The sequence below is a fragment of the Martes martes genome, assembly GCF_963455335.1.
Source record: "Martes martes genome assembly, chromosome: 5".
Lineage (NCBI taxonomy): Eukaryota > Metazoa > Chordata > Mammalia > Carnivora > Mustelidae > Martes > Martes martes.
The window spans coordinates 55,587,039-55,610,939 of NC_137892.1; the positions used below are offsets into that span (position 1 = coordinate 55,587,039).

A 23,901-nucleotide genomic window follows, 5' to 3' on the forward strand; every position below is an offset into this window, starting at 1 on the left:
GTGAGGGGATTTATCATTATTTTCCTTGTTTCTTGTCATGTAACTATAACTCATTTAGAAACTTAAGGTCAACACTGAAATTTTGTCATTGTTTTTCCGTAGTTCTCAGCTCTCCAGCTATGAGTTCTCAATATTAGTAGCAATTTTTGCTTTTTGTTATCATGTATTTGTCAGATATTTCTGGAATACACAGCTGTTAACTGCAAAACTACTCTTTTAAGTGTCAACCTTCAATCATTCAGCTCTTTCATTTCTATTTTTTTCCCCTAGCAGCTGTTCTGTTGATTGTCTAGAAAATTGTCCCTTCTATGTTTAAAATTAAAACAGGAAGTGCAAAATAAAAAAGGTTGTATGTGAAAAAGGATGGTAAAATCCTAAGAACCTAAGGGCTGAGCACCAAGAAATTGAAATGCATATGCCCTGTAAACACCCCCACATGCACACATTTGGAATGCAAAACACACACTTAATGTCTGCCTTATTGAAACAAGTCAGGAAAAGTATCAAATATGTTAAGTGCACACTAGGTGTTCATTACTTTGCTAAATGCTAAAACATACTTTCAGGAAGTAGGTAAGTTGTTACTTACTATCCTCATTTTACAGCTGAGGAAACTGAAGCTCAGGGAAGTTAAATGACCTAATCAAGAGCCTACAGCCAGGAAATTGCACAGGTGAGGTTGGAACTGAGTTTTGTCTTGATTTCAAAAAGCTTGTGTTCTCTTCTCTTTTTATCGCCTTTTCTCCTGATCTATTTCAGACGTACAAAAACTGTACAGAGGAAAATGAAAATCTAGGTACCCATCTGCCAATTTAAGGAAGAGAAAATTATAAATAAGTTGGACCGCTGATTATATTTGCCAGTCTCATTTTGCCTCTTTTCCTCCTGAATTTGTATTTTTCATTCCCATTTATATCTTTACATGTTTACTACATATATATGTCTCTAAGCAATATTTAGTGTTATTTGATACTAATGCTAACTTTTTACTCATCTTTATGGACACATATGTATAGGTGTATATATACATATATATACATACACATATGTATATATTTAAATATGTATGTGTATGTTTATATGCTGATATATGTGTATAAATATATGTATATCTGTATATATATGATGAGATATATATATATGCATATACTCTATTTATGCTTGGTGATGTTCAGAAAAATTCATCTGAATGATCTGAGCAAGGATTGGTGTGACTTTATCAAAAGCGTTTTTGAGATCATTGAAGATGATCATATGATACTTCTTAAATTTTATAATGTTATGGGTTTTATTCACTGCTTTTCTAATATTCAACCATCTTTGATTTGTGAAATCTCTCTATTATGGTACTGATATATTATTTTTAAATCTGCTTTTGGATTTTAATTGCTAAATTTGAGTGATTTATTTTTAATTCAGTTTATTTAAACTAAGAAAATATTCACCCATTTCTCCCATTTCCCATCCTCCATCTCTGGCAACCATCAGTCTGTTCTCTAGATCTATGAGCTTGGTTTTTTTGTTTGTTTGTTTGTTTAAACTTCCATGTTATAAGAGAGACCATATGGTATTTGTCTTTCTCTGATTTATTTCACTTAGCATAATGACTTTTGGGTCCACCCATGTTGTCACAAATGGCAAGATTTCGTTCTTTTTGATGGGTGAATAATATTGTATATATATACTACAACTTCTTTATCCATCCATGGATGAACACTTAGGTTGTTTCCGCATTTTAGCCATGATAGGTAATGCTGCAATGGACACAGAGGTGTAATATGCAAAAACCATACTGTTTTGATCTTTTATTCCCCCTCACTGCCTTTGGTCAGATTGTTACTCAGAATTAAGTGTCCAAGATGATTAGACATTTATGGAACAAAGATTTAAGTTTAGGCAGCAGTCTTCTTTGCTTCTGTGGTGGGTTTCTTTTCTGCAGGCTTCTCTTCTCAGTAGCTGCATTTTTTTTTTTCCCACCAGAGGCTTCTTCTGCTCCTTCACGCCAACAGCCTCCTTTCCTGTCTTCCCTATCACAGGCTTCTTGCCTGGAACCCTTCTCATCTGAGTTGGCTTCCAGCGCTGCTGCTGCCTTATCCATCTGGAGTTTGTAATTCTTGCTCCAGGAAAGAATGGTTATTCCGGCTCGTGGTCCTGGCATTTGGGTTTAGCTTCAACACGATTCTCGGGGTTTTGTGTGGATTCCACTTTAGGACTCCACCATGAACCCTCTTGTGTGACGCTCAGAGGGCTCTTTGGATCTCTGAGCTTTTCCACAGATCATCGCACCTGTGGGAAGCACTTTTGGTCCGAAGGCAGAAACGTCCCACATGCTCTCCAGGGGGCAAGTTTCCAAATGTTCGGTTTGCTTACATTAAGGAGAGTCATTCCAAGGATGTTTCTGAAGGCCTTCACGGTACTGTTGTCCTCATTATAAAGGATGCAGGGTCTCCTGTGCTGTATAGGACACATTTGGCCCTTGCCAGCTCTCATCTGCTGAGAGGCACAGACCTTCTTGATATCATTCCAGGCGTTAAGCTTCCGAAGAAGCAAATCGGGCTCCTTGGCCTTCTTGTAGCTTTGAGTTTTATCTCTGACCACCAAAACAAGTTCAGGCATTTTCTCAATTTGCTGACCTTTAGACATGCCCAGCGCTGGTAAGGCCGAAGGCGGCCCGGGCGGAGCACACGGCCTATCGCTTCTGTGTTGTGTTCACTACGCGGTGCCTATGGCGTTGGGTTTTGGTCGGTGCAAACACGCAGCCCCTTGACACATATTTTCAAAACCACCCTGGTAAGAACTGTGAGTCTCACTGCCTCGAACTCTAGAAATCTGAGCCCCAAGACTCAGGATTGGTTTGCTGACATGCTAATTCACTGATAGCACAGGACTGTCTATTGTTTTTGCACAAGTTCGTGTGAACAAAGTTCACAATACCTGGTTGATTGGGAGTCTTGAACACAGCAGGCAAAGTGACATTTTTGCCAGGAGAGTCCCTCTTTTTGAAGTACACTGATACCAGTGGGCAGGCAGATGCCATGGCAGGGAGAGAAAGCCATGCTCCTCTCAAGCTCACTGGCTCCCACAGGAAAAACTATTTTGATCTCTTGACTTTTTTTTCCAGACTAATGTTCTTGTTTTCTTTAGATGAATATCCAGAAGTGGAATTGCTGATCACATGGTAATTCTATCTGTGATGTTTTGAGGAAACTCCATATTGTTTTCCACAGTGGCTGAACCAGTTTGCTATCCACCCACAGTGCATTAAGGCTTCCCTTTTCTCCATATCCTCACCAACAATTATTACGTCTAGTCTTTTGGATAAAGGCCATTCAAACAGGTGTCTGGTGATATTTCACTGTGGTTTCGATCTGCATTTCTCTGTTTAAGGACGTAGAGCATCTTTTCATGTACCTGTTGTCCATCGGTATGGCTTCTTTAGAAAAATGTCTGTTCAGTTCTTCTGCTCATTTTTAATTGGATTTTTTTTTTTTTTTTTTTTTGCTATTGAGTTGTATGTGTTCTCTATATATTTTGGATATAAGCCTCTTCACAGATATATGATTTGCAAATATTTTCTCCCATTCAGTAGGTGGCCTCTTCATTTTGTTAATGGTTTCCTTTGTTGTGCAGAATCTTTACAGTTTGATGTAGTTTCCCTTGTTTATTTTTGCTTCTGTTGCTTTGTTTTTGGTGTCAGATTAAAAAAATCATCCCCAAGATCTATGTCAGTTTCTTACCACCTGTGTTTTCTTCAAGGAGTTTTATGGTTTTAGGTCTTACATTCAAGTTTTCAATCCATTTTGAGTTCACTTTTGTGTATGTTGTCGATAGTGGCCCAATTTCATTCTTTTGCATGTGGATGTCCAATATTCCCAACACCATTTATTGAAGAGACTGTCCTTCCCCATTGCATATTCTTGGCTCCTCTATCGTAAATTAATTAACTATATATGTGTGGATTTATTTCTGGGCTCTGTATTCTGTTCTATTGATCTATGTATCTATTTTTATGCCAATACCATACTGTTTTGATTACTATGGCTTTTTAATATAGTTTGAAACCAGGAAGCATGATGCCTCAGCTGTGCCCTTCTTTCTCAAGATTGCTTTGGCTATTTGGAGTCTTTTGTGGTTCCATACAAATTTTTAGGATTGTTTTTTCTTTTTCTGTGAAAAAAGCCTTTGGAATTTTGGTAGCAATTGCACTGAATTCTAGACCTCTTTGGATAATATGAATGTTTTTAGCAATATTCATTCTTCCAATCCATGAGCATGGAATACCTTTCTATTCATTTTTGTCATTTGCAATTTCTTTCATCAATGTCTTATAGTTTTCAGTGTATAGGCCTTTCATCTCCTTGGTTAAATTTATTCCTAGGTATTTTATTCTTTCTGATGAGATTGTAAATGGGTTTTCTTAATGTCTTTTTCTGATAAGTTGTGTTAGTTTGTAGAAAAAAACCAACTTTTCATGTGTTGGTTTTGTATCCTGCAATTTTACTAAATTTTTTAGTTTTAACAAGTTTTTGATGGAATGTTTAGGTTTTCTATATATAGTATCATGTTGTCTGCAAATAGTGACAAATTTACTTTTTCTTTTCCAATTTTGTTGTCTTTTCTTTCTTTCTTTCTTTTTTTTTTTTTTTTTTGCCTAATTGCTGTGGCTAGGACTCTCATCACAATGTTGAATAAAATGGTAAGAGTGGGCATCCTTGTCTTATGCCTGATCCAATGTTGAATGTGATGTAAACTGTAGGCCTGTTATATATGGCCTTTAATATGTTGAGATATGTTTCCTCTATACCAGCTTTGTTGAGAGTTTTTATCATAAACAGATGTTGAATTTTGTTGAATGCTTTTTCTGCATTTATTGAGATGGTCATATAATTTTTATTGTCCATTTTGTTAATGTGGTATATCACATTGACTCATTTGCAAATGTTGAATCATACTTGTGTCCCTGGAATAAATCCCACTTGATCATGGTGTATAATCCTTTTAATGTATTATTGAATTTGATTTGCTAACATTTTGTTGGGGGCTTTTGAATCTATGTCACCAGAGTTATTTACTTTTAATTTTCTTTTCTCATGACAACTTTGTTGGTTTTGGTAGTAGGATAATGCTGGATTTGTAAATGAGTTTGGTAGAGTTTCCTCCTTTTCTATTTTTTCTGTTAAATCTAAGCTTTATTTAAGATTTATGTACTAATATTTATTTATTTATATTTTATTTATTTATTTGACAGAGAGAGAGAGAGAGAACACAAGCAGGGTCAGTGGGAGTGGGAGAATCAGGCTTCCCACTGAGCAGGGAGCCTGATGTGGGTCTCGATTCCAGGACCCTGGAATCATGACAAGAACCAAAGGCAGATGCTTAACAACCAAGTCACCCAGGTGCTCCTATGCACAAATATTTAGAAGTAATATTGATCAGAGTCAATAATCCAGGACAACTAACTCACTTCCTTCCTTCCTTCCTTCCTCTCTCCCTCCCTCACTCCCTCCCTCCTCCTTCCGTCCTTCTTTCCTTCCTTCCTTTCTTTCTTTCTTTCTTTCTCTCGCTCTCTCTTTCTTTTTTTCTTCCTCTACTTATTTTTTTCTTTGGGTTTTCCTGGAATTCACAGTTAATTTGAATGCAAACTCTAAACCTGGATAAAGGCACATTCGGTGAATAAATTGTTTGTGTCCCTTCTTTTACAAGGACCTTCAAGTATCAGTTTTATGTACTGGTATCATTTAATTTCCTACATTATGCAGGCCAAGGCCTTGTCTTGTATCCTCATATATTTTTTAAGATCCAAGGCTCATGATTACTTACCTAAGTTCAGTGTGTAAACATGTTTGTTATAAACAACATGGATCTGGCATCCCCCAAACCAAGTGATCTGAGAGGCATCAACCAAAATGGCAGCTGCAGTGTTTTTTATTTTTATTTTTATTTTTTAAAAGATTTTATTTATTTATTTGACAGACAGAGGTCACAAGTAGGCAGAGAGGCAGGCAGAGAGACAGGGGGAAGCAGGCTCCCTCCTGAGCAGAGAACCCGATGCAGGGCTTGATCCCAGGACCCTGGGATCATGACTTGAGCTGACCTGAGCTGAAGGCAGAGGCTTTAACCCACTCAGACACCCAGGTGCCCCTAGCTGAAGTGTTTTTTATAACTGAATCTCAGAGGTGACATACCAATTCTTCTGACATATTCTACTGGTCACACCAGTAGACCAACTCTAGTATAATATGGGAGGGGATCACACAAGGGTGTTAATACTGTGAGGTAAGAATCATTAGGTGTCACTGTAGAAGCTGGCTGCCAGGTACATATCCACATTTAAATTCTATTAAATCTAGTCCGTACTAATGGTTCATAACAACAGTGTATTTACAGAACCCTAGATAATATCTGACAAATAGTAGGCTACTAGTAATTTTTAATAATTGACTGACTTATTTTATATTATCAGAGATATGGGTTTTAGGTTTTTCTAGGAGTATCTATAGAAGAAGGATATTTCAGCTGCCATAATTTAGTAAAGAGAAGTTAAAGGCATGCATAATTACTGTGTATATGTGAATCTTAGGCATTACTTCAAAATTTTATTCCTCAAAGAGGAAGGTTCAAGAGAATGGGCATTTAAAATTGTGATCCAGTTTTTACTGTTAGATATATCGTTATTTTGAAGTTATTTAGGGTACGTTATAGGATAAAATATTAAGTAAATAAGTTAATGGTTTAGGAAATAAAAGTTTCCATAGAGAGGAAAACAAGTATAAGATATTAAAACACTTTGTGATTTTAAATGAGCTAGAAATATCAGTGAGCACTTGTGAGTCTACCCATTCATCTATCCAAATAAAAGATTCTATTAATTTCCCTAATCTTATAAAAGAAACAATGACAATCTAGCAGAAATGAGTACCCCAAAATACTATTTTTCACTAAAAGGAACAAGGGTTCCTTGGAGATATGGCTGATTCTAAATCTGAAACAGAAAAATTTTAAGATTAGCCTGGGACATCTTGCCCCAGAAAGCAGGAAAGCTATCAAATTCTAATGTGGTTCTAAACAACCACATTAAAAGGATATATAATACAGCTTGTAGGAGGTCCCACTGACCTTAGATAAGGCAACTCGAACATCAAAAAGATTTAATATGTTGGCTAACTGAACATACAAAAATAATAATAATATGCAAAAGAAAGGAAAAAAGAAAAAAGGAAACAAGAAAGGAAAAAAAAACTAATGAGGTACTATATGTTGGCTAACTGAACATAATAAAAATAAATAAATAAATAATCTCTTAAAAAAAGATTTAAACAGGGTACATAAAAAATTATGAGTCCATGGTGAGACAAAAAATAAAAACAGAAAAACAATACCAAACAAAACACACTAGCCCCAACATACTGATTTCCAATGGAGTTTTCTAAGACACCAATTCATTACTCTGACAACTAATAAAAAATCAGGTATTTATTCTGCCTGAATAATAGTTGACCATAGAATGATTTTTTTTTTTTATGGAATTCCAACTGACATAAATATCCTTTTAGTTTCAGGTGTAAATCTCAGTGATTTGATATTTTATATCATTTTATAAATGAATGTGAGAAAAAAAATCACCCAACTGAGCAATGGGCGAAAGACCCTAAGAGACACCTCACCAAAGAAGAGATTAGATGGCAAATAAGCATATGAGAAGAGGCTCCACATTATGTCCTCAGGGAAATGCAAATTAAAACAACTAGATACCATTAACCATCTATGAGAATGGCCAAAATCCAGAACACTGATACCACCAAATGCTGGTGAGGATGTGGAGCAACAAGAAATCTCATTCACTGTTGGTAGAATATAAAATGATATGGCTACTTGAAAGACAGGTTGGTGGCTTCTTACAAAACTAAACATATTTTTGTCATATGATCCAGCAATCGTGCTTCTTGGTATTTTCCCAAATGAACTGAAACCTATGTCCATTCAAAAATCCGCACATAGATGGTTATAGCAGCTTTACTCATGATTTCCAAAGTTTGGAAAAAAAAACTCTGGAGCATCCAGACAGTGGAATACTATTCAGCACTAAAAAGAAATAAACTCTCAAGCCATGAAAAGATGTGGAGGAAAGGTAAATGTTTATTACAAAGTGAAAAAAGCCAATCTGAAAAAGCTGGATTCTGTATGACTCCAACTATACGACCTTCTGGAAAAGTCAAAACTATGAATCCAGTAAAAATTTCACTGGTGTCCAGGGGTGGGGGTGGTAGTAGGGATGAACAGGTAGAATAAAGAGGATTTTTAGGATAGTGAAACTACTCTGTGTGATACTGTAACAATGAATACATGTGTGGGATTTTTTGTTGTTTTTGATACACATTATTATATATTTGTTCAAACCCATAGAATGTAAAACACCAGGAGTGAATCCTAATGTAAACTATGGACTCTGGGTGATTATCATGTTTCAAAATGTAGGTTTACCAATGGTAACAAATGTATGACTCTGTGGGGGTTGCTGATAATGGGAGATAGGCTATGCATGTGTGGGGAGAGGGGTATACATATATATCTATACATTGTGCTGTGAACCTAAAAGTGCTCTAAAGAAATAAAGTCTTAATAAATTAAAAAAATGTTAAGAGGTCTGTGATTTGGGTCAACATAATAGCACACTTGGCAATTATGAGTAAAAATGAACTGGCACCTAGAGATATAGTCTGAGGTATTACACAGACGGAAGGAAAATTAATGATATTCTTGCCTTCTTGGTCATGAGCTAGTTCAGAAAATGTGGTAAGGCCTGTGGATTCAGCCTTGGTGTAGACATGATCATCAAAAAGGTAACTCTGTTTTCCCTGGAATGATCTGAGAGAGCCCAAGTACCACATGGGTCCTAGCACAGTGCATTTGTTTTTCCTCCATTTATTTAATCCAGGTTCAAGATAGATTATTTGCCTGATTTGGTTTACACCTTTGTTTTCCCCATGAAATTTTTTTTTTTAAAGATTTTATTTATTTATTTAACACAGAGAGAGAGAGAGAGAGATTGGAAGTAGGCAGAGAGGCAGGCAGAGAGAGAGAGAGGGAAGCAGGCTCCCCGCTGAGCAGAGAGCCCGATGTGGGGCTCAATTCCAGGACCCAGAGATCATGACCTGAACCAAAGGCAGAGGCTTAACCCACTGAGCCACCCAGGCGCCCCTCCCCATGAAATTTTTTAAGAGTACAAGTTGAGGGACCATATCTTATTCAGGCTTGTCAATCACTATTTCCTGAAGCAAAGAATTTTTCAGAGTAAAGACAAGAAAAAGTCACTTGGACTCACACATTCCAGGCCTAAAAGAAGCCAGGTCACCTCCCTATTTATTATAAAAGTGGAATTAATGTCACTTCGCAAGCTTACAGATATGAAGACAGCTGCAAAGTTCCAATGTGAATAGCGTTTGTGGAATTACATAGTTACAGAAAAAAAATCAATCTCCTGAAACATTCTCTCAGCAATAACAATGATAACCCTAATCTGTTTCTTTTGCTAATCTGAGTTATTGACTGGGTGGAGGTGGGAGATGAGAAGCAGCTAGCTGTTCACATGGGTGGTACACAAAATAATCTTAAAGATTCTCTGCCCCAAATTATGTTCACTCTTTTCTGTTTCTTACGCTTGCAAATCCTATATTTTTAATACTAAGAAAGGCCCAGATCGAATATGGAATAAAACAAAAAGTGATCTGTTTCCGAACTGATAGTAACTTGGCCTCTACGCTCTTGCTACCTCCCTGCTGTCTATGTTTTCTTGTCAGCTGCACACCCAGGCAGAAAAGACGGACTTCCTAGATAACAGAGGGTTCTCTCGGAATGGGAGGACCTGGGTTTCCTTGCTGAAAACTCCAAACAAACTCTTAAGATCCATGTAACATAATTAAGTTCTTGGCGGTGCAGAACTGATCTATAGGGCCAATCCAGGAGCAGTGACAGCTCTGGGGACAGCATAAAGAAGCATAAAGAAGCATAAAGAAGCTGTATGTCTTTGGAAGGAGGAAAGTAGATAGACGCGTTTTCTCCCAGTTTGGAAACTGCAGATATTCTATTTTTCTTCCTTTAAATAACTAATTCTGGGATTTGGGGACAGATGATTTTATCCAAATTTCAGTTCATAAAATTTCTCGTATGTCTAAGCAGTTTCTGCATTTGACCTAAGAGGTACATGCCATAAAAATCAACAGAATATTTTCTTTAGAATATTAGGAACATACAGAAATCTCAGCAGAGATATTGCTGTGGCAAATATGTTTTGATAAATAGCACAGTTCAAAGCTTTTGTATTTTATTCATCCAAGATTTTAACAAAAAATAATCTGAAGAGGCTAGTGACATGAAGGGATCCTCTAGGAGGAAAGAATATCTATCCCTAGTTTTCAACTACAGATTGAACATCTATGCAAAGATCAACCACGAAAGGATATGAACAAAGGTTTGGGCAATTAAAATGTTACCGGTTACAGCACAGAAGGGATAAGAAATCTGCCTTTCTCTTTTCAGTCAATTGCATTTTAACTATTAGAAAACAAAATATTCCAATGAACATCTGTCAGGACTATGTTGAATAGTCCTTTAGAATGTTTTTGTGTTTAATTAAAGGTTTGTTTTCATATTACCCTGAGCACTATTCATTGGGGGTACAGACAGAAGAAAGGAACTAAACATATTAATATAATTAATATCTAATCAATAGATACTAATTGATATGTAGGAAAATTGAACATATCAGTTGAGCCTATTTATGGCATGAACTAATTTAAAAACCAACAAGCTTTGGAATGTCTGCATAAAGAAAACAAAAGCAAAATGTAGTCTCCCTTTTTATCGTACTTTTGGCAAATGTAGTAAATGAGCATAGAGATATAAAAAATATATAATCCAGGGATTATTAGTCACTTTACAAAAAAAGAGGCTTTTATTTTAAGAAAGTATTTTTACAGGAATTATTTCTGTAAGTATTAATATATAACTCATTTTATAATTATTTTATATATTACTACATTTAAAGGGTGCTAGTAGCTGCTCACCATGAGACATTCTTGTGTTGAACCAGGAGACGATTTATAAAAAATTCTTGAGTGATACTTAGTTTAATCCTCACGTGTCTATTTCTTTCAGTGGGAGTGATGATACCAAAACAACAACATCAACTGTCAAAAGTACCATTTTTCCAAATATGTCACATAAATCATTAATATGAGTTGATTTTATGATGAAAGACTGCAGGTCAATTTTAAGTATAAGAAAATAAGTATGGCCAAGTATTATAAAACGGACATGAAATGTCTCACTAACATTCTTTATTATTTTAAATTCCTTTTCTGTACTTTTTGCTGCCCTTATGCCTACTTTTTCCTGTCTCCACTATACCTATCTACTCTCCACCTTGTTTCCTCTACTCTCATTCCTTGCTGTCTACAGTGGTGCCCCATGTCTGCAGTGTATGTTTTTGGAGTAAAGTAGGTAGACCTGTTTTCTTCCAGTTTGGAAACTGCAGATATTCTATCTATAAATGTCACACAGTGACATTTCTAACACTGCTTGGTTCTCTGTTAGCATGTACTATTGTATTTAGATATTAGTAAATTAGTATATATAAGTATATTAGATTATAGCAATATGGACTACGGAACTGCTAGGCTATCCAATTCACTGGGCACATCAAAAGGCTGATTTATCTATGACACAAGCAGCTATAACCACATTTTAACTTACTTGTCTTTATTTGCTCTAAAGAAAATTTCTCAGAGTTTGACTTTTTTTCAGAGGATCACTCTGAACACTGATTTCAAACTCTGAAAAATAAGCCCTTCCAATATTTCTTAGCTAGACAGATGAATAATTACTAATCAGTAGAAAAGGTGGGTAAAGCGGTTCTCATGACTTCTAGTCAGCATCGATCTACGACACACCTGAGAGTTTGATTTGGTAAATACACAAAGAAAAGCATGGGGAATAGTGTTTCAAGTAGAAAGGGCTCAAAATAAAAGAAAAAGGAAACGTTCTAGAGGAAACAGGCCTTAAAATAGCGCCTTTTCCTGTCCACAAAACCAGCTCTGTCACAGTCTAGCAGGTGTAGTCATGGCTGATTTTTCCCTGTCTGCTGTGTTACAGTCTCTGGTGATTGGAGGCCAAGCCTAGGGCATGTACGAACAACACCGATGGGTGAGAACGGTCAAATAACACAACTGTCACTGATTTTGCAGATGTAGGTTTCCAGATTCCAAAGGTGCCGGCCACTTGTGATGCCCCCATAAAAACAGCCCCTCATGTTTATATTGAGGCCATTTACCTAAAAGACTTTGGAAGCGTAGCTAATGCCGTCATCCCCCAGGTAGCACATGAGTCAGGTGTTTGGAGAGTTATTTACTTAGGAACTTTTGGGCTGATTTGAATTAGATTGTTTAAAAAGTAGGTGCAGAATATTAATAATGAAAGTTATATCACTTATTTATAGATAGAACCAAATATGGAGGTAAAACAATAAATGAGGTTAATTTTTTTTAATCTCTGAGTGAGGACATATAGAAAATATTATGTAGACATATTTTCTTTTACTTTAACCAATTAAACAAATCGATGTTTATGACTCTGCCCGCAGCTCTGAGTATTGATTGCCTCACATCCCAAGGTGTCAGTTTCTTGCTCACCCTGTTATCTCTTCTCCTTGGTCAAGTTTACATGACCTCAACGGAGTTACAAATGTCTATTTATATAAAAAGACTGTGGATAACCTCACACTGTTCATTTTCTGCTCTACCGTTGCTATAGTTTTCCTTTGTGTTTTCTATTCATTTACCAATTCAGAACATCGGAAAGATAGAAGAGGTATCTGTAGATTTACTTGTGTTTTGAGAAAACGTTGTTTGGTCAGGTGATTTCCAAGTCTAACCACAACATCCCTTTGTGTGTCAGCAAGGGAACCGCATCCACAATACGAGAACTCTACAGCTCTTTGCCTTAAAAGACTCCAAGAGATGAGAAGGCAGTCCAGTTCTATTTATTTATGAGTCATCTGACCAGTTTAAGTGATCAAAATCATACAACTTGTTAGCAGCACTAGTAAACCAAAGCGCCAGGCTTCAGTTCCAGTTTGGGGCCGTTCCCCTTGTCCACTGTAACCTGTTTGTTCAAATATATGTGACATTCACTGCACTTAGGGTATAGATATGGATGTGACTGGAGGAGTTTTCAAACAAAATCAAATTCACGCCCAATTGTTTTTCGTGTCATGAACAGCAATAGCAATTGAGCTTATAGATAAAGGAATACTTCACAGTATTTTCTTACAACTATTTTTTTAAGAAGGGGAAGATTTTATTGGATGATCTCGACTGTTCCTTCTAGTTTTAATAGCCTTGGAATTCATGAATCATCCTAGAACGCATAGGTATGCAGCAAATGGCAAGAGGCATGCCTTTATAAATTCAAAATGTTGTGATAGTGCACATTTATGGCTGAAAACATAGAATAAGAATAACCATCGCAGTTGAAATGAGTATTTATTCTCCCTTTAATGTTGCTATATCTCATACTCTCCTGCCCCCACTATTTTCCCATTTCATTCCCCATCAATCCACATACTGTGCTCTGTCCATAAATGCAGTGTGGTGGAATCAAAAGAGAATGAGCTTTGGCATATGATAGAAATAATATTTGAATCCAGGCTTTGTGACTTTGAACTACACACTTAATCATTTTCTGAGTCTCAGTGTCTTCCACTGACTGTGTAATATAATTAGATTACACAAACATAAGTCTGTGGATGTGGTTATGAGGATCAGTGATTGTAAGTGGAATACGGTTAGCACAGAGTTGTGATCTGAAACTGATAATAACCAGATTCTTCTTATTTTTATAAACAAGTATTCTGCAGATTTAAAGGGTGGGGGAGGGAGGAGGAGGCCAAGCACCCAGCTATGACCCTTCAAACATTTTATTGTAAAACTCACTTTTCTCTTTGCTCTCATAATACTCAGCTCTGCTCAAATGCAAGGGACAAAAATAGTTCATTGCTATTTTAAAAATTCACTTCTTTTTTTTTTTTAAGATTTTATTTATTTATTTGTCAGAGAGAGAGAGAGTGAGCACAGGCAGAGTGGCAGAGGGAGAAGCAGGCTCCCTGCGGAGCAAGGAGCCCGATGTGGGACTCGATCCCAGGATGCTGGGATCATGACCTGAGCCGAAGGCAGCCACTTAACCAACTGAGCCACCCAGGTGTCCCTAAAAATTCACTTCAAGCACAGTTTTACTTTGGTTGACTTCAACATTAGTGCTTACAGTCTCAGTTACAATGGTGTCTGCCTGACTAGCTAAATATCTTAAGGCATATTTCTTATCTCTATGTTGCTTACACCTCATATGATCAATGAGTTCTCATTGGTTTCAGATGAAAGCATGATGGGACAAAATGTTGGCTTTAGTTAATAACGTGTAATTATGGTTAGTTAAAATGAAAGCCTAATATCAAGATACACCAAATAGAGAGCAGAAAAGAAATTGGAGAGAAAGTAAAATACGAAAGAAAATTTAATCTAAGCCAAAGAGCAGAGTATGCTTGATATTCCTGAATTGAAAGCAGGTGGAGTGAAGGAAAGGACTATAAAAATTGTGAAAGATGTGGTTCCCTAGGAAAAAATATATTAATTTGTCTTTCACGGCTCCCATTTTATAAGATTAAAGTGACTGCACCGAATGCATTTTTAAGAATTGTTTCTGAATTCATTTCTTAAAAAATTATTTTATTAGCAGTCGTAGTAATTTATGTTCATTGTAAAAATTCCAGGATATGTGGAGAAACAAAGGGGAGAAAACTAAAGTTTTCCCCCAAGATAACCACTGTTAACTTCTGGTATCTTTTTTTTTTTTTTAATTTTATTTATTTATTTGACAGAGAGAGATCACAAGTAGGCAGAGAGGCAGGCAGAGAGAGAGAGGAGGAAGCAGGCTCCCCGCTGAGCAGAGAGCCCGATGTGGGGCTCGATCCCAGGACCCTGGGATCATGACCTGAGCTGAAGGCAGAGGCTTAACCCACTGAGCCACCCAGGCGCCCCAACTTCTGGTATCTTTTCATCTGTTCTTTTTTTAATGTATAATCCATATATAATTTTATTTCTTACAAAATATGGATGTTAGTATGCAAACAGCTTAAAACACTTCTGGTATGGTTTTTTAATATATGCAGAAAGGAGAAGGACTGTATGATGAATAGCCATGTGCCATTGACAGTTATCAAGATATGGCCATCTTGCTTTATCTCTACCTTCTGTTATTCCTGCAGTCTTGAATTATTTTAAAGCAAATCCAGATGATCTATCATTTCATCCATAAACACTTCAATATTTATCTTTAGAAGATAAGAACTCTTGCACAAAGGAAAACAGTATCAATCACTAACAAAGTAACCACAATTTCTTCATGATCGTCAGAGAGCCACATTATAATTGTTTTTTAATCTGGCTTCTCTTTGACAATATCATGGTTATCCTTTATTCACAATATAAGAGTCTATTGCATAGAAATGGTGAACTAATTTGTATTGACAAAATTAAGTATATGAGTACCCATTTTCCAATATTTCACCTGAAGTTGGAGCTTATCATTATTTTCTAAGATTTTTTTAATTAATTAATTAATTAATTTTAGAAAAAGAGGGTGTGTGTGTGTGTGTGTGTGTGTGTGTGTGAGTGTGTGTGTGTGTGTGTGTGCCAGCCAGCTGGAGGAGGGGCAAAGGGGGAGAAACAGAGGGGGGAGGAGCAAAGGGGGAGGGAAAGGGAGAAAGAATCTCAAGCAGACTCCACCCTGGGTGCAGAGCCTAAGGCAGGGTTGGATCTCACCACCTTGAGATCATGACCAGTGGAAACCAAGAGTCAGATGCTTAACTGACTATGCCACTCAGATGCCCCAGATCTTACCATTCTTTTAATCATTGTCAATTTGTTAGATTAAAAATGTAAGCATTTTGTCCATATGTTTATTATCCACTTATGCTTTTATGAATTGCTTATTCATGCTTTTGCTTCATTCCTACTGAGGTTTCGTTTTTTCTTATTGGTTTGTAAGAATTCTTCACAAGGGGGCGCCTGGGTGGCTCAGTGGTTTAAAGCTTCTGCCTTCGGCTCAGGTCACGATCCCAGTGTCCTGGGATCAAGCCCCGCATCGCATCGGGCTTCCCTTCCTCTCTCTCTCTGCCTGCCTCTCTAATTACTTGTAATCTCTGTCTATTAAATAAATAAAATCTTTAAAAAAAAATTCTTCACAAGCCTGTGTATGTCCTCAGATTGTTCACACTGGCTAGTACAGCCATAATTTTACCTTACGTTTTTTATTTATTTACTAAACTGGAACACCGGAGAGAAACAATATGGACATGTGGGTTATTTGTATTACGGGAAAACATTTATTTTTCCAGGTACCTTCCAAGCCTAGTTACAGTGCCCCCTTCCCTGTTTCACATTTTGTCATATATCGCAAATGTTGAAAATATCTTTTCATTGTCATTTATTTTTCACCTTTGTTTACAGTAATTCTTTTCTGTAGTAAAATTTCCTTACCTCAAGATAAACATAAATAGTACTAATTTTCTTCCTATATTTTTCTTATTTCATTTTCTATTTAAAAATCTTAACTCAACTTCAAATTATTGTAATATGAGGCATGAATTTGTTATAAATTTACCTTCATCCCAAATTGCTAATTGGTCCACTGCATTTGAGTAGACCATTTTTTGCCCAATGATTCTATATGCCTTCTTTGTCATCTAAGTTACACATTGAGTAATTTTAAAATATACATTATATGTTTAAAAATATATGTGTGTGAGATGTGTGTGTGTGTGTGTGTGAGAGAGAGAGAGAGAGAGAGAGAGAGAGATAAAAGCAGAGACCTAAGAAATCAGGTAAGTTTTAAATGAGAGTAGAAAAAAAGGCAGTCTACATAGGGTATAGTTCTTCACTGGCATCCAGGAAATAATAGGAAACTCTAAACATTTTCTAGAGAATAAACAATGAAAAATTGTGTAAATGAAATAAAACGATACCTGTGAATTGCAAAGTTTTCCCATTTTAGGTTTGCTGAGGACTTACGAGAGAATAAAACTAGCTTTTCCCAAGTTTACCTCTGTGTATAATTCCTATACTGTACCTTTTTCTTATTTAACATTTTTTTAGTCCCACTGTGTGCCAGGCATTTTGCTAGGAGCTGGTTATACAAAAAAGAATATGATTTAGTCCCTGCCCTTAAGGAAATAATACTTTCATTAGATGCACTTTTTAATATTTTGTTGTAATTACCTGTTAATGGGCCTAAATCTCTTCCCAGACTATGACCCTCTGCAGAACAGCGTTCATGGCTTATTCATATTCTAATCCCCGGTGTTTAGAATAATTCCTGACACACAGTAGCTGCTGATCAATGAATATTTGTTGAATTCCCTGGGCCCAGAATCCCATTATCTCCAGGGTCATTTACACCCATACTCATCTGCCAACGGGAGATAAGCATTTATTGTTGCAAATGAGTGACTTTTTCTTCCATGCTCAGGCCATCCCACACAACTTTGTCTCCTACAAATCCACTCTCTGTCCTTCTTCACCCATCCCCTCTCTCTCCCACACCAGGGCTGCCCTGTTTCCATTACATCAATGGTTTCCAACTCCCCAGCCTTTTTCCTCTGAGGCTTTCTCAGGCTGGGTGTGTTCGTCCATGGAAAGTCTGTAGTCTTCTCATAGTGGCCTGCTCTGTGGTACACTCTTCTCTTCTTTGGTCTTCCAGTGTCTTCCTTCCTTCATCCTTTTAAGTCTATGGTGGTGGCTGACTGGCAGCTAATAGCCCTGGGTTCCTGATAATCTTTTGTGGTTTCAAGATATGCCCCATCCACTCCTTTTGGAATAATCTTTTTCTAAATAAAACTTCTTCACATTACACTCTTCTAAGTGTATCATCTGTTTCTTTTCAATATTTTATTATTTTTATTATCATTACTACTCCTTTTCCTGGAGAGTATGTGCATGTTGGGGTAGGTAGGGAAAGACAGGTGGGTTGTGCACACACAAGAAAGCAGTTTTCTGTTTGAAGATAGCTGATAGCTTGAAAAGTAGTTCCAGAGATTGAAGTACACTTGGGCTGAAGGATCAGCGAAAAGAAGAGAGGTAGAACTTGAATACCTCTAAAAATAAATGGGCTCAGAATGTGCAGTGATCAGTCGGTGAGTGACACTGAGTTGTGTTATTTATCTATCTATCTATTTATTTATTTATTTAATTTATCTTATCCCAACATTAACTATGCCTATCCCAGGACACTCAGTGGGTTTTTTTGTTTCTTGATAAGTTACCAAGAAAACCTGTATGCCATTACTTATCTAAAGGTGATACTGCCTATCCCAAACAAAGAATTCTATTCTACATGTATTAGTTGAGTTACAAAAGCCCTGTCAAGCTTCATAGGATCACAGTCCAAAACTTTCAGGAATAATTATTAAAGGTCTCCAAGAGGATATAATTCACTGATCTTTTATTTTCTATGATTCTTATGGTGCATTGAGTAGTGTTCATTTTCTTCAAAAGCATAGACTCCAAGGGGATAAATTATACCCTGTTGCTTTTGGTCACTTGACTCAATTCTGGTGGATCATTCTGTGAATGCTTGCTACTGTGTTTATCATACATTATAGATAAGGGGATATGGAGATAAAAATATCCTAGATATTTATACTTATTTCATTTATTCTTCTACTCAACAAGCTTTTATGAGAACTAATTAAATAATAGATGTCATGATAGTTAGGCACTGGGGAATTCTAAATGAATAAGACACATCTCATTTTTCTCAAGGTCCTTAAGCAAAGATTGATGGGCTCTGAAAATGAATTTCATTAAAGGTAAAGGCACTTCCCCTTTCTGTTACAAAGATATAGGAAGAACTACTTTACCTTCCTTGTGAGCTTTTCTTAGTGACTGTCATGGGAGTAGTTCCAAGGACCTGGTGGAGATTTTATCCAAATCTGTGTATGGTTCCTGGTGTTTTTGGTGGTGATGGATTTGTATGAATTAACCTCCTCTACATTCTGAGACTTTCCTTTCTGTAGTAACATTTTTATAATGTATAACAGTTGCAAAAATCATCTCTAGTGTTGCAAGTTCAGACAAGATAAACTGCAGGTTTGATTTTTGTTTTGGTCGAAGGAAGATCTAGATCCTAGAAAGCCCATAAACGGGCAGAGCCGAGGAAGGCGTGAGACATTTTTGGTGTCGAAGCTGTTCAAGTAACTGCAATAGGTTCTTGTTGTCACTCACCCCAACATCTTGATATTGAAGTGATTTTTCCATACAGTAGATGTATTTATTTGAAGCCTTAGTACTATTTCATCATTCCCCACTGAATAGACTTTAGTAGGAAGATGTCATGTGCTGGGAAACTAGTAACTCTCACTTTTAAGTTACTATTTAATTGATGACTCTTGTCTCCTTGCATTTCCTCATGGCACTCCATTTCATTAATAATAGAAAAGTCTCTAGTTTTAACACACTTCATTTTTATGCACTGGAGTCCTTTCTGCTGGCATTTGCTGATGTTCTTCCCGAGCTGCTTCTATTTATGATGATACCATTGTGCTTTGAAACAATATGTTTTTTAAGAAATGATAAAGGAACATTTTAATAAATTCTGTATTAGGAGGAATATTTAGTCTTTATGCAGCTTCTGAAAACCAAATAATAGATTTTCAGTAAATTTCATTTCGTAGTACATGTAGGTTGCTCTCGATAGAAGAGTATTGGCCCTCTCAGGGAGTTATGTCCTCTGTGTCCTGTCACTTAGAGCTCGGACCAGGCCCTACAACTTTGCAGTGCTAACCCGGCACAGGTTCCTATGTTCTACAAATAAAAAGTGAGTAAATATGAATAAGAAGGAGCCTCGGGCTATAATTGTGAATGAAAGCAAGAAAGTAATACTGACTGTCAGGAGAAAATATAATAAGAGCTTTAAGATTTAAAATTCAAATGAACAGTTGTTTGTCCATTTTATGAGAAGCAAAAGTATCTCCCTTTGCCCTCTTACCCAAGACAGTCCTATTTCTGACATGTTGAGAGCTCAGAGTACTTACAGAATGATCTAAAGCACATTTAAAAATTAATTGACTTTTTTTAAAAGTCTGTATTATCTTTCCTGTGAAGCTCAGGTATGTGTATCAGAAAATTAGATTAATTACAGAATTTTTTAAAAAGATTTTTCATTTATTTATTTGACAGACAGAGATCACAAGTAAGCAGAGAGGCAGGCAGGGGTGGGGAGTGTGGAACCGACTCCCTGCCGAGCAGACAGCCCGATGTGGGGTTCCATCCCAGGACCCCGGGATCATGACCTGAGCTGAAGGCAGAGGTTTAACCCACTGAGCCACCCAAATTTTCTTATTTTATTTTATATACTACAGAATCATTCTCTTATTGAAAATATTGAAGATAGTCCTGAATATAGAATATCCACCCAAGGGAGCTACATTAAAGTACACTGGCCTGAGTATCAGATCAATGCCTTTCATCCTAAAGACTTCATAGAAGGGGATACCCTCTCCTTGCCATGCATGATGCTGGAACTGCTACTTAACTCACATAAGGATTCAAGCAATGTAATAGGATTATGCACATAAAAAAAAAATCACCCTTGTTAGGTTTTCTATTTTATAAATGTTAGGAGTAAGTAAAATGTCAAGCATTTGTTAAAAAGCTATCCTTAAATTTAAGTATTTTCAATAATATTAAATATTATCAATTAAAGCCTAAATGTCACTCAAAAGCAGCAGGAAAATCTTGTTAAGGAGAGGGAGACAAAGCTTTTCTTCTTTTTTTTTTTTTTTTTTTCAATCTGGTTCTTAAATTAACTTGGCTCCAGAAATCAAACTGTTTTAAACCATTATAAATAATTAACCAAAAACAATGTTCTACATTTTTGAAGGTGCACATTTTTTTTCTCCCCAAAGCACTAGCTTTAATTTCAGGAGAGTAATCTTTAAAGAGAGAAGCCAAATGCATCTTTAAAAAGCTAAAGATATAATTTCCTCTCTCTCATTAATATGTTCTTGGCATTGAAAAACACATCTTATTTAAATAACTTCTTACTAATGGCCTCAACAGAACTCCCATCTATCTACATTCTTTTCATATGTTTCTGTCAATTCAATGGTTATTTACTATATGAGTCGGTTTTTATTTACAAAGCCAGAAATTTTTTAATGCAAGAAATATGTTATCTTTGAGAATTTAGAATTTGGATTGCACTCTTCATTTTTCTTACAGGATTGCCTTACTTTTCCATTTTAAGGAAAAATCCTTTTAGAAATTGGAAAAATATTATTTTGTGATAAAATGAATGATTGCTGTAATCTAATGTTCCAGATTTCACTAGCTAGTGACTATAAGATAAGATCGTGCTTTCTTTTAATTCCCCAGTGCTTGTAGCTTGAGCACCTACCAACCTGATCACTAGAATTAAGACTTCTTTACTTGCGAGATTTTCCCAGGTCCTGCCTCACATCTGCTCAGAAGCAGGTGGCCTCCTCATTACACTGCTGCCTTTGCTGTTTGCCCTGCTCGAGAGACCACTAAACATATGGCTCAGCTCTCCTGTCCTCCAAGAATGACAGCTACCACCCCTACCTTTCTGGTCCCACACAAGTCTGATACCTGTTCTCATCCCTCTGAAACAGGAGATAGATGTCTCCCTAATTCCCCATGATACAGTTGAGACCAGGTTAAAATGATAACTAGGCTTTAGGAAAGGTTGCAGCATCATGGGAGGAAAGTGCAACAAAAATGGTAACTCACGGGCACCTGAGTGGCTCAGTTGGTTGAGCGGCTGCCTTCAGCTCAGGTCATGATCCTGGAGTCCCAGGATCAAGTCCCACATTGGGCTCCCAGCTCCACGGGGAGTCTGCTTCTCCCTCTGAGCTTCTCCCCTCTCATGCTATCTCTCACTGACTCTCTCTCAAATAAATAAATAAAATCTTTAAAAAAAATGGTAACTCACTTTTGCTCCATAAGTGGCTACTCTGAGAGCAGACAGGACCTCAGATCCCTTACTGGTCCAGCTTCAGGCAGGCTGACAGCTCACCAGGAACGTCCCAGCATATGCATGACTCAGCCCTGTCCACATTCTGAGGCCTAAAGTGAAGGTGTCAGTCACCCCAATCTAAGACCCCAATCCTCATTTCTGGCATCATATTGGAACTCACAAAGGATGATTGACACTGGGAAGATACACTCTCTTCAAGGAAGCCTTACACACCCAGTCACAAAGCTGGGATCTCGCCTCAGAAACTTGTAACATCATAGCTCAGTGGTGGTTTTCTGCCTTTAGTGATGCCTTATTTGAACGCAATCATCCAAGTGGGCATGGATTGGCCTTAACCAGTCCAGCTTTTTAGTAGCATGAAGTAGAATAGGAATTGGGCCAATAAGACCCCTTCACCTCCTCTCTATCCTTGCTTCACATTTCAAATCCTCACATGGGACAGATGACTCTGCATATATGCATACTTACGGTATGGTTCAAATCTACTTTGTCAAAAGAAACATTTTCTAGAAAACACCCATCAAAGCTCTTTAAAAAAAAAAAATACCCCAGTTTACACCATTAAACATTAAATTCCCATTCTGAAACACTGACTTTGGAGTTTTTTCATTGAGTCCAGGGTTTTCTTTCAAACAAGGAGTGGGTACTCCTCTGTGTTTCCCTAGGAACAAAGCAACAGGCTTCCTCAAGTACTCCACCCAAGAATGTAGGACTTGTTTGTAACTTTGAAAGTAGCACCTTAGGGGTCTTATAGGGATTGTCAACAGCAGAGACAGCAGTGTGAGGAGAAGGCCACCAAGTTTTTAAAAAATCTCAAGTTTTAGAATCCAGAGTATCCTATAAAATAACTACTCTAAAACTCAACAGCTGCCTCAGAACAACAATTTTTTATTTTCAGGAGTCTCTGTTGGGGAAGGCTGGACTCAAGTTTGGCTCTGAGCTACAGGCTACATGTTGGGTACAGGCCTGCTATAGCTATCCCGTTCCGGAGCCTAGGCTAGAGAGATTGCTGAGGTGTGTTCTTCTCATGGAGGATCCCCAGAGTTCAGAGGGCCACTTAAGTGCATGAACACCTTCAAGCTGATGCTTGAGTCATCGGTCAAAGGAAGATAGACGGACAAACCCAGTGTTAAGGGATGGGGACGTTTACTTAGCCCTTTTCTCCACAAAGTTGTGGTAAGGGTGTGGATGTATAATTCTACAAGTAAGGAACAGTGATTTTGTCCAATAACTCAATCTTCTTTCCTGGACCACCACAGACTACCTAGCTACTCTTTCTTTTCTGTCTAGCCGTGCTCCACAGCCTCAGTATTTAGACCTGATATTTGGTCATCCCTCTGCTCAATCAAGTCAATAGTTCCATTTCAGGAAAAAATTAAAAGTTTTAGTAAAAACAATGACTACGTCCTGGTTAGATGTATAACACGTTTCATTTCCATTATTTGTGCTGTCTCCCTCCCTTTCTCTCTCTCTGCCCACTTCTGACCTTCTAAAGCTAGTGTTCTCTATACTCACTACTCCTCTGAACATCTCAACTTCTTCAAGGCTTGTGGTTTTGTGCATGCTATTTTTTCTTACAGAAATTTATTTTATTTGTTCTACAAAAATGTATGAAATGCCTGTGCTGTGTCAGGTGCCCAGAAAGATAAGAGACACACTGGAGAACAAAATAAAATTTGTCCCTCCCTCAGAGAGCTTACAGGAGGGGGAGGGAATGTACCTTCTCCACCCTTCTTTGCCACAATGAACATGCAGTATTTTTAGGAGGGAGTTTTGATCCTTATGCTTTCCTCTGCC

The 23,901-nt window shown here is 37.1% G+C and overlaps 1 pseudogene across 1 annotated transcript; it reads right to left on the bottom strand.

The window, feature by feature from the left end:
- Window positions 1-1,863: 1,863 nt before the first annotated feature.
- On the bottom strand, window positions 1,864-3,043 carry LOC308343298 (large ribosomal subunit protein uL4-like; annotated as a pseudogene). Its single transcript has one exon. The product of its transcript is annotated as a large ribosomal subunit protein uL4-like (transcript).
- Between the last annotated feature and the right edge of the window lie 20,858 nt (window positions 3,044-23,901).